The 10,158-nt window shown below is 31.6% G+C and overlaps 1 protein-coding gene across 1 annotated transcript in view; it reads left to right on the plus strand.

Moving 5' to 3' along the window:
- The window catches only part of LOC106110407 (nephrin-like), a 40,546-nt gene that overhangs the window by 2,926 nt on the left and 27,462 nt on the right, over positions 1-10,158 (plus strand). The window lies entirely within an intron of this gene.

Here is a 10,158-nt window from a genome sequence, read left to right on the forward strand (position 1 = left end):
TGCCCCACGTAGCGCCGCTCGTAGCGCCCCCTGCCACTCCACTGCGTATATCCAATAGCTTTAATGTTTGATGACATTTTAAATTCAGTATCCGCTGACAAAGTTATATGCAGTTTAAAAAATATTTTAGTTGCATGCAAATTAATTACATTTACTGATGCTTTTATGGTAACTGGTAATTGGAAAAGAGTTTATTAAAATGAAGAATATATATCTTTTAACCCATTTTATTTATATCGTATTAAAAAGGGCGGTAGCTGTTGAGCTGATTAAACTTTCCCGCGTGGATTTATAAAACGATCTTTGTTTTTTTTTTAAATAATAAACACGACTCTAGAATATTTATTAACTGTAATACTAATTAGGTTAACATTAGTTGTGTGGTTTTTACTCTTTCGATTATGTCAGTAGTTTAATTAAAAAATATGTCCTTATGGTCTCTTTCTCTCGAGGTTTATAAAGTTTATTTCAAACATACATACGCTCTTTGGGTTATCTTGAAAAAAAATAATTACTGCGAATTTGGCCGTAAAATTCAAATTTAAACTCCTGTTTGCTGATTAAATAAATATACCAGTAATGTGGTGATTTTGACTCGTGAATGGTTCGAGTATTTTAATACTGCATGATGTTTACGTAAAGATAAGCGATCACAAACAGTCGTTATTACACGTGTGCAGTTTACTCAACGTGCGGCGTAAATCTGTTCTCGATGATATAAACACGTGAGACGACATGTTACATTGAGTTGCCACCGCACATGATATTCTTATCTCTTTCATTTGTTTAGCAAAAAAAGAGATAGCACTATCTGTGGTTTTATGCGTTGAAATTTTTAGTTACTACATTTACAAGTATATTCCAGCCATCAAAAGGGTAGTTAGCCTATAGTTCGGCACCGAATGTGGTGATCATTACGTCTGTACTAAAGAGTGAATCTTAAAATAGTTTTTGTATGAAGAAAATTATAAAACACGAAGATTAAAAGATAATTCTTCAAGCCTTTTGTCTGTAATTGTAAAGTATCTTTCTTGCTTTAGCTCTATTTCAAATACGCAGTCTTTTTCTTGTAATTAAAATCTTTCTTCGTCTTTGAGATAACTAGTGATGTAAAGTACAAGGTATTGTTTGATATTTCCTATTTGTTTTTTCTGTTGTTTTGATTCTCTGACCGTTTACTTCGGATCCCATTTATTTAGATATAAATGCAAAATGTAAATATTACAAAATAATTAGTGGATAGCTTATTGTTATGGATAAACGTAAACATAAACATTTTCTATTGCAAAAGGAAATCTTACGAACTACTGAGGCATTAAAAGTTTTTGGTGACAAGGAGTTTGCATTCCGTTAAAGAAGTCGAATTTTACTTCTTAATATAATTGGGAAAGTTTACATGGATGGTTGTTTGTTAACACGTATATCCAAGATGGCTCAAAGGATCACGCTGAAAGGTGTTAAGATCATAGGTGTAGAACATATCTAGAAGAACGTATATACTTCGATAAAGTCATGTGCGACAGTACTCGTAGTTTCATAAAAAAGTATAGCTGTAAAAGGTAAAGCTTATCCGATTTGTGAGCGCTTACAATCATAATATACGCGATGTAATCCTGGCTTCCCGCCAATTTTGCATAAGAGCCGTTTCGCTGCACATAAGTTAAATCAACTGTGACCGGCAGTTCTAGCGACGGGGCATAAAACAATTTGTATAAAAATTAAACTTTGTCCTGCGACCGCGAGCGCGCGGCCGACTGCTGCGGATCGCATCAACATTTGCACTTTGTTTTATTGAACTTTATTAAAGTTTATATATAAATTAATATTAATGAGTTAATAAAACGTTGCTTTTAATTTTTTTTTTATTATGGTATTGTTTAACTTGTTACCGACTGCGCGGCAGCCAAAAATACAAAACACTTTTTATCAAACTAACACATCTTTATTCAAAACTTATTTACACAAATATATACAAAAAACTCAAAACTATCTGGATCACATCTTGACTTCTTATTCTTCTTTTTCTATAACTATATTTTCTTTAACCAACAATAAATGCCTTGGTGGCCAGTATGCAACCTCTTTGGCTATATACATACTGCTTGTCAGCCAAAGAAGTTGTATTTTGCACTCAACAGGTATCAAGTCTCAAGTTATTGTACTTTTCTACGATTAATATCCTTTATTTTAAGTTATATCGCAACAAAATATAATCTATTTTTGATTGGTAAGTCCGAAATGTCAGAATACCCATTAAGATTGTGTCATCAGGTGCGTAGAAAATCTAATATTAGCAGAATCCTTGTTGACCTTTTGTTAAATCGCTGTCATAATATAAATTCACATTTTATATATCACCCACCTACTCAAAAATCGAACACCTTTTTAAAGCATTATAGATTTCTTGGAAATTACGTTACTGGTAAAAATAACAGCATAAAAGTTTATCTCTTTACAATATTTTCAAAACTTATTTTCTGTCCAAATAACATGTTTATAATAATTAGACATTTTGAAATCTTAACATAGACTAATTTTGTAATTCTACAATATCGTTAGGACTTAAAAATTTATTAAGGACGTTGGAGTCTTAATTAAAACGTCTTGATTTCAATGTATAAAGTATTCATTTAATAAACGCGTTGGTGAGCATGTACAGTTTAAATGACGAAGGGAATACACAGTGGTCGCGGCAACAACAGCGGTTCATCGCCGCGCCTCGCAGACACGTGTGCGGAACGTGTACAGTGGACAAAACAAACAGACAAATTCAGTTTTTGGTAATTCCATTATAACATTTAAGCAACACACAATAAATGCCTGTAAGTATTTGTAATAACTGTTCTTTAAATTTAAAAATAATCACAAACATCCTACTAATGTTATAAACGCGAAAGTTTTGTTTTTCATAGATGGATGTTTGTGAGAGGATATCTCCAGAACGGTTTAATGGATCTAGATGAAATTTTGCCAGATGTAGAACACTATGGAATAACATAATCTGAATACTTTTTTAATTTCCGCTCAGACACAGTAGCAGGCAAAATCTAGTAATTTCGTAAACGTTAGTTGCGAGTGCATTGTGCATGTAAAACAAAACTGTAGTTCGTTCAGTTAGTTTTTTAGCCATCGATGTTGTGCCACTTCACAAACAAAAGTGTTCGCCAATAGCAGTAGGCTTTTGTTTTTTTATTTATACACGTTATAGGAATTGGATTGGGTCTTATTTAAACAGAGTTATTTCAGTTATTTTTCTTTTATCTTTTAGTTAGTGCAGTATATTCACTAAACCAAACGTATTTGATCAAATTGTTATACTACGCACATACAAACTGCAGTATAATAAGAAGCTTTACCAGCAATCGGTGATTTTAAACCTTACGGTGTTAGACATAAGTACCTTTATTTGATGAAACTACAACGATACGCGGTCCTGTTTGCTTTAGATGATTAAAAAGTAAATTGCGTTTCTCTATTTAAACGAAAATTGAAAGCTAAAATACAATTTCATAGAAGATTGAAAAATATTTTTATAACAATATTAAATTTGTCTTCTGAAGAATACTTGTCCATCCAAGTAAGGAAGTAATTTATCTTATTTATAAAATTTATTAAAATATTATTTATAAAATCGACCCAGTCGTTTTTGAGTTATTTCAATACATTAAAAAAATACAAATAGTATAGACATGCTTTTTAGATTTTATTAACTTACATGTTCATTATTTTTCTTTTTTAATTCGTTTATAGAACATCAGTACGAATATGTGTCATATTCTTTCGTTTCCTAATACATCTCTAGAGCGTAAAATAAAAGAAACTACGGTTTTAAAATTAAATTTACCAACGCTACAAGCGTTGTATTTGGACAAAGCATGCAAAATCTTTGTTTATCAACAATGGGTAGGTCCGTATTTTGATAACGGGTAATAAACCTACAAACGTTTATTTTTATTGCCGGAATTATTTCGGATGAACGAGTATATTTAATTTTTATTCAAGAAAAGATTAACAAAAATCCATTTAAGTAAAAAAAAAAGAAATAGAATTGTATTTAAAAATGTTTCATTACCATTTCAAATTTAAAAAATGTTATTATTTACAAAATGAAATATGTTTTTGAGCTAAAAAATTATAATATAAATATTTTGGTATTTAAAAATGAAGCAAGGATTTAGAATTAATCCTTTTTTTTTTTAAATCGTAATATTTTTTTAAATCTATAATCTATATTACCCGCGACTTCGTCCGCGTGAAATTTAAAAGTTAAAAACTTATATTCGCACTTTTTTCAACCTATTACCAAAAGTATTAACTTAGTAGTAATCTACTCATTAACAGAAATCTACCGATGCAAGAATCCAAATTTCTTAGCCCGGTAACTTGTAAGGTGATTTTTGGTTACCCTTATTGTTTGTGTTCGCGATATCTTCTAAACCATTTGTTCAATCTAAATACTGTAAAGGACAATTTTGTTCTACATTAAATTCTCCTGATAACAAACGCATTTATTTGGGTAGGGATTAATATTGAAACCAATAACAGAACGCCGCAAATAGCGTGCGGTTTTTAATTCATTTTGTAAACAAAAAAGTGGTTATTGTAAGAAAACCGTTAAAGATAGATGTATGCTATCGCGGACTTTTCTGTAGAACTTTTTGAGATCTACAATTCGAGCTTTTAAGCTGAGAAAAGTTAAAGTTTAGTAAAATTTTAACGCCGTCGTCCAGGAACCCGCTGCTTATTATTAGTTCCTAAACATTAGTAATAACAAAAAATAAAGCCTTTGTTAGTCACAGATAAATTACCTTTCTGATGGTGAAATAATCGGCACAATAGTTTTTGAGTTATTTAAATACATATAAAAATACAAATCTTAGATAGATTAAGTTAAATATTTTTAATGAATACAGTAGCAATCTGAAATCTGTATAAAACTTTAGCTTTCAATAATCATACGAAACCTGAGTATTTAAACGATAAACATATATTTGAAATACAAAGCTCTTTAAAAATTTGTTTTTAGCAATACGAAATTCGAAAGGAATACAAGGTAATAATTACTAAAACGAAAAATTTACGATCATTCTTATACATACATACATTTCTCCTTTAAGCAACAAAACTCCATGTATTTTTGGTCAGAGTTTGCAAAATATAAAAAAGTATGACTGCAGCGACCAAAATTAAAACAAGAAATTACGAAATAGCCGCACAATGGAAATATGAAACAAACATCGTGCGGCTGTGATTACATGAGCCGTGCATCTGCAACTCGCGTATTATGACGTTCATTACCATTAAAACAAAGAATTATAAGCCAAGTTAATAAATAAAAACATTCCGTTGATTTAAACCGTTGTACTGTAATAAAGCTGAATCTGTGGTAGGTATTCGTTTGCTCTGTGGCACGGTAAATGACATACGACCCGCGACCCGGGCCCCGTGCCAGAAGAATAAGCATATTCCCACAGATAATATGTAAATGTTGAATGTTTTATTTCCTTATGTTGTTAAATCACGCACACAAATATTAGCTGATTTTTTGGAGCATTTAGATTTATGGAGGGCTCTTTGTTACTTTAACAGGAATGGGTCGGATTCTGTTCTGTGCTTTCTTTAAACAGTTGTCTTAACTGATTTTATTTTACCAAAACATTTGCATCATTGTTTAAAAATGTTCGTTTAAAAACTTTGTATCGTATTAAATAAATTCCAATTTTATTAACAAACTTGAGATAAAAACAACATATCAAAGTTCGTACTTTTAGAGATCATAAAATTTAAATAGCTTAAGTTCAAAGGTTTATCATTAGGTTCAAACGTCTAGACGAAGGTAATAAAGTAACTCATAAGTAACAAAAAACCTATTACCTATATGAAGGTCGTTGAGGTATTCTTTAAAAATGGATTTGCACTAATTATAAATAGTCCGGGATGACGCATTTTGTGAATAAATGATAATGTTCGTAAGGACCGCGCTGCTTTCGGTTGGAGGAGGGGGAGATAAAACTGCACAATTACTGTTCTAGCTGCATTAATATTTGATCAGACGCCGGATATCCGGGCGGGTAAGTCTAGAGAAGTGCAATTAGCGCGCCCCAAGCATCCATCATTACTATGTACGTGCTTCTTTGTTTTAATTCTTTTCTAGATATTATTTAACAAAATCCTTTAGCCACTAAAACTTGTATTTGAAAATTGTTTTCATTTAGTTATTAATTTACCTAATACAACAGTAACACGATTTGCAAGTAGAAATGGAACGTAAAGTGAATGCATGAAACGGAACGTATGAAGGGCGAAAGAGGAACCGGAGTGACGTTTGAAATTGACAGATAGGAAAGTAAGACGATTGGCGTATGCGCGTGACCTTTATAAAAAAATTTAAGCGGTAACAGAGTGCTTAAAAATGGAAATGTATATAATTGAGGCTACTCAAAAATAATAGTTATATTATTTCTATTCATTTGTTACTGTTTTATATTCACGTGTAAGTATAAAAATTGGAATAAATATTAGATCATTGATGGATAACTATATTTTATTTAAAAGTAAAGATCGTAATATTAAGAGTTTCGAATTAGGAAAGTTCTTGACTAGTTCCCGGTCGAGCGGTTACTGCCGTATATTAATTAAAACAAATTCAAGGAAACTTTTACTGAAGTTAATTTTGTTACTTTAAACATAACTTTGGTCCAGTTAAATCTCTGAGTCGACTGAAAGCAGGATTTGTTTGAAATATTCCAGGCTCATTAGAATGTTACTGTGTGCGTTATTTAATTTTATTCTGACTAGTAGAGAACGTACTTTATCATTTATTTTTATTTCTAAATAATACAAGAACGATTTTTAGTTACCAGTACAATAATAAATATTGTAAGCGTTACTTAATAATTTGGCCTGTAATTGTGAGTCTTAAATTGCAAGGCGTCAAGTAACAAGTGAACATTAAGTTCTTGGCCTCGAGTGACGGCGCACAACAAATGGTCGCTTTACTTATTAACAACCAAAAGCTTGCTGTTTTATTGCGGCTTAAAAAACGGAATTACTTTTAATGTTATTTTATAATATACTGCTGTAATTAAAAGTCCAGTTTTATTATTTGTTACCTTAATTACTTTAATTAATATTGTACTTGCTATAAAATCAGTGAAGTATAAACGACAGAATGGCATATAAAATTCAATGTGTGTGATTTAGTGGAAAACAAACCAGAAATATTTTCCCGGCTTGCTGTTAGATATATTTGTAATACGAGCAAAGTTATTTATCTGTATTTAATAAATGACTCGTGTTTATGTTAAACACACTCAATAATATTTGCATTTCACAGAATTTGCTATTTCAAATCAATAATTGACTAGAGTTATTTGGTAAATGACCACTTTAAAAGGAAGTAAATCAACAAATAGTTGGTAATGTTGGTAAAGGTTTGTCACATGTTAATATCGATATGTGGTGATATGAAACAATGAACAAATCTATATCTTTGTAAAATGAAGCCTAGATAGAAGGTAGCAAAAGATCAGCAAAACTGCAAACCATTGAGAAGGGACGGTAGTTCTCAGCAAGGCAATATCGCCGTAACGACCTGCTCCTCCCCCATCCTCTACCCCCAGCTAGCTGTTTCACTATGTAGTAATAGTCTCAGGAGCTCACCTCGGCGTCAGCGGGAATCTCCGATTCAAACTTGTCGGCAAAGTTGGGTCTAATGTTCCAGCGGAAACCGGATAGTCGACTCAACAAATTTTTGTCCTAAACTTATAAAGTCACTTTGTTAAAACTTTTAAAAAACTATCACGTTTTCTGTGTTCGCTGTTTTTTTCTTGGAAGTCGTTCAACTTGACAGTTGGAACTCGGTTGTAAAATGTTTTATGATAACCAGCATATTCTAGCATGTTATATACTATTCTTAAAGTATGAGAAATCTATGTCCCATATACATTTTCAAACAAAAAACTAGTGGTTTTTTTAGTGTTTAGTAAGTGTAGGTAAACTTTTACATCAGTCAAAAGATCAAAGACAGATAAGTAGACCAAAACATAATTATCCGTACATATTAAAAAAAAAAATCACTAGTCTCACTTCGACCTTTTTGCAACTTTTATTTTCGCTATAGTTACTCCTCTAAATACATTCTAAGTTTATGTAACGCTAAATCATAAGAGCAAACGTTTGTTTTACAACTTAATAAGACAGCCGCGCTCCGCCCGCCGGCAGTCGCGCCCCACCCCCGCTCGGAAGCTCGCCAGCTCATTAATTCCGCCTTGTCTAATCGCGGCGTGAATTCTTCTATTTGTTATGAAACTACTTTTACTGCAATGTATTCGCGTTAAACTCGTTAACGCACCGCTGTGACGTTTTTATCCGCCGCTTCCTTAATAAAACTTTTCAGGTTTTTGATGTGAGTTACCGACGCTGTTTTATATGAACGTTTGAATGTAATGCAGTATTGTGTACTGGTTTATCTTTTTAATGTGTTACGTTGTAACATTGTAATATCTATATTGCATTTTATATTAACTTAATAAAGAGGAATGGTTCGTATTTTTGTACTGATAGACTTAAAAACTGTTGGACAACATAATAATAATGACTCTTCGAAAACATAAATTCAGAACAATTCCAGTTGTTCATAAATAAACAATCGTTCCGCGCTATTATATAAATTATTCTTTCAAATTTCTTATTTTTTTTATTATTAAATGATGAGCATGTATTTCAGTCATGAAACTGTATTTAAAATCTCAGTTAAAGCTGATATTCGTATATTATGTTGTATCAAGTTAAATTAATAAATTAATTTATAGACATTTACATCATTAACATGCAATATTGAAGCAGATATGAAAAAGCTTTTACAGCGCAAGCTTTTTAAAGTGTTGTTGAATATAAAAAGAGGTATTAATATGGCTATAATCATCAGGTTTATTAACTTGCTTCGTTGATTTTAAATAAGTTAGAATTGAACTCAGATATCAGACGAATCGTTGGCAACGACGTAATTAAAAGTTATCGATTTTGTTTAAGTTTCCAATTCGTGTTATTGAACGAACTTATTCAAAGGCGCCTGCAATACAATAACGAGCCAAACTTACCAATGTAATATGATGTTTCGTAGTTCGCAATGGAGGCCATCGTTTGAACAATTTTAAATTAAAAAATTAACAATGAAATGGATTGAAAGTCTTCATGGAATGGATCCCATATTTCATTGTATTTTTACTTTTTTATATAATTAAAAAAATGTATATCACACTGTTTGGTTTCGGTTTTTTATAATAAGCATTATTTATATAATTCGTCACATATAAAATTGTGTACATAGATTGGTATGTAGCAAGTGGGTTTACAATGTACAATAATGTTTTTTTAACTCTGTCATCCAATTCACATCGAGTTTTTACAAAAATAAACGTTGCTTTATGTAGAGTGACGTATAGTTTTTATTTCCATTTGTTCAAATAGAGCACATTCGTATTCATAAGTTTAATTTTATTGAAACACCCGGCGTTTGTTAACCTATTTAGTGGATTTCGAGAAGTGTTCATTATCATATTAAAATTACAGTCGATTTATTTCGTAATTTAATAATCAGTGTAAATTGAAACGATTATTCGATATGGTTTGAGGTAATTGAAATATAAAATAGTTAAAGCTTCCAATATAAGCTTCCAAGAAGTCAGAAGCTCGAGGGAATGTTATTTTTCTATCGGCCCTAAGCGTCTATTCGCCTTGGTTTCCTTCACTTAATTTTGTGAGCACTGAATAATATATAAGTCATAATTTTGTCGGCGAACCGACGTCTTATCTTCATCCTTATAACATTAATAATAAATACAGAGCGGTCGGACCTTCGCAGTAATTGTTGTTATCAGCTAAAGTAGTATTACGTGAAGTATGACGTCACAAAACAAACAGATGGACTGCCTAAATAATTCATTTTGAAGACTGTCTTGCGGTGCGTATCTTTACCATAATGAAACAAATCTTATTAAAACCATTAAAAAACATACAGACGAATTCAGTACCGCCTTCTTTTGAGAAGTCGGTCAAAAAAAAGACTAAAAGACCCGCAGTACTTTCAAAGCCTAAGACCAGCCAGCTTTGTGTGAATCGAGTCTCACGTGTAGTGATGCGTGCAGTGGCGGGTTT

This window comes from Papilio polytes, unplaced genomic scaffold (assembly GCF_000836215.1).
Source record: "Papilio polytes unplaced genomic scaffold, Ppol_1.0 DF820622.1, whole genome shotgun sequence".
Taxonomy (NCBI): Eukaryota; Metazoa; Arthropoda; class Insecta; order Lepidoptera; family Papilionidae; genus Papilio; species Papilio polytes.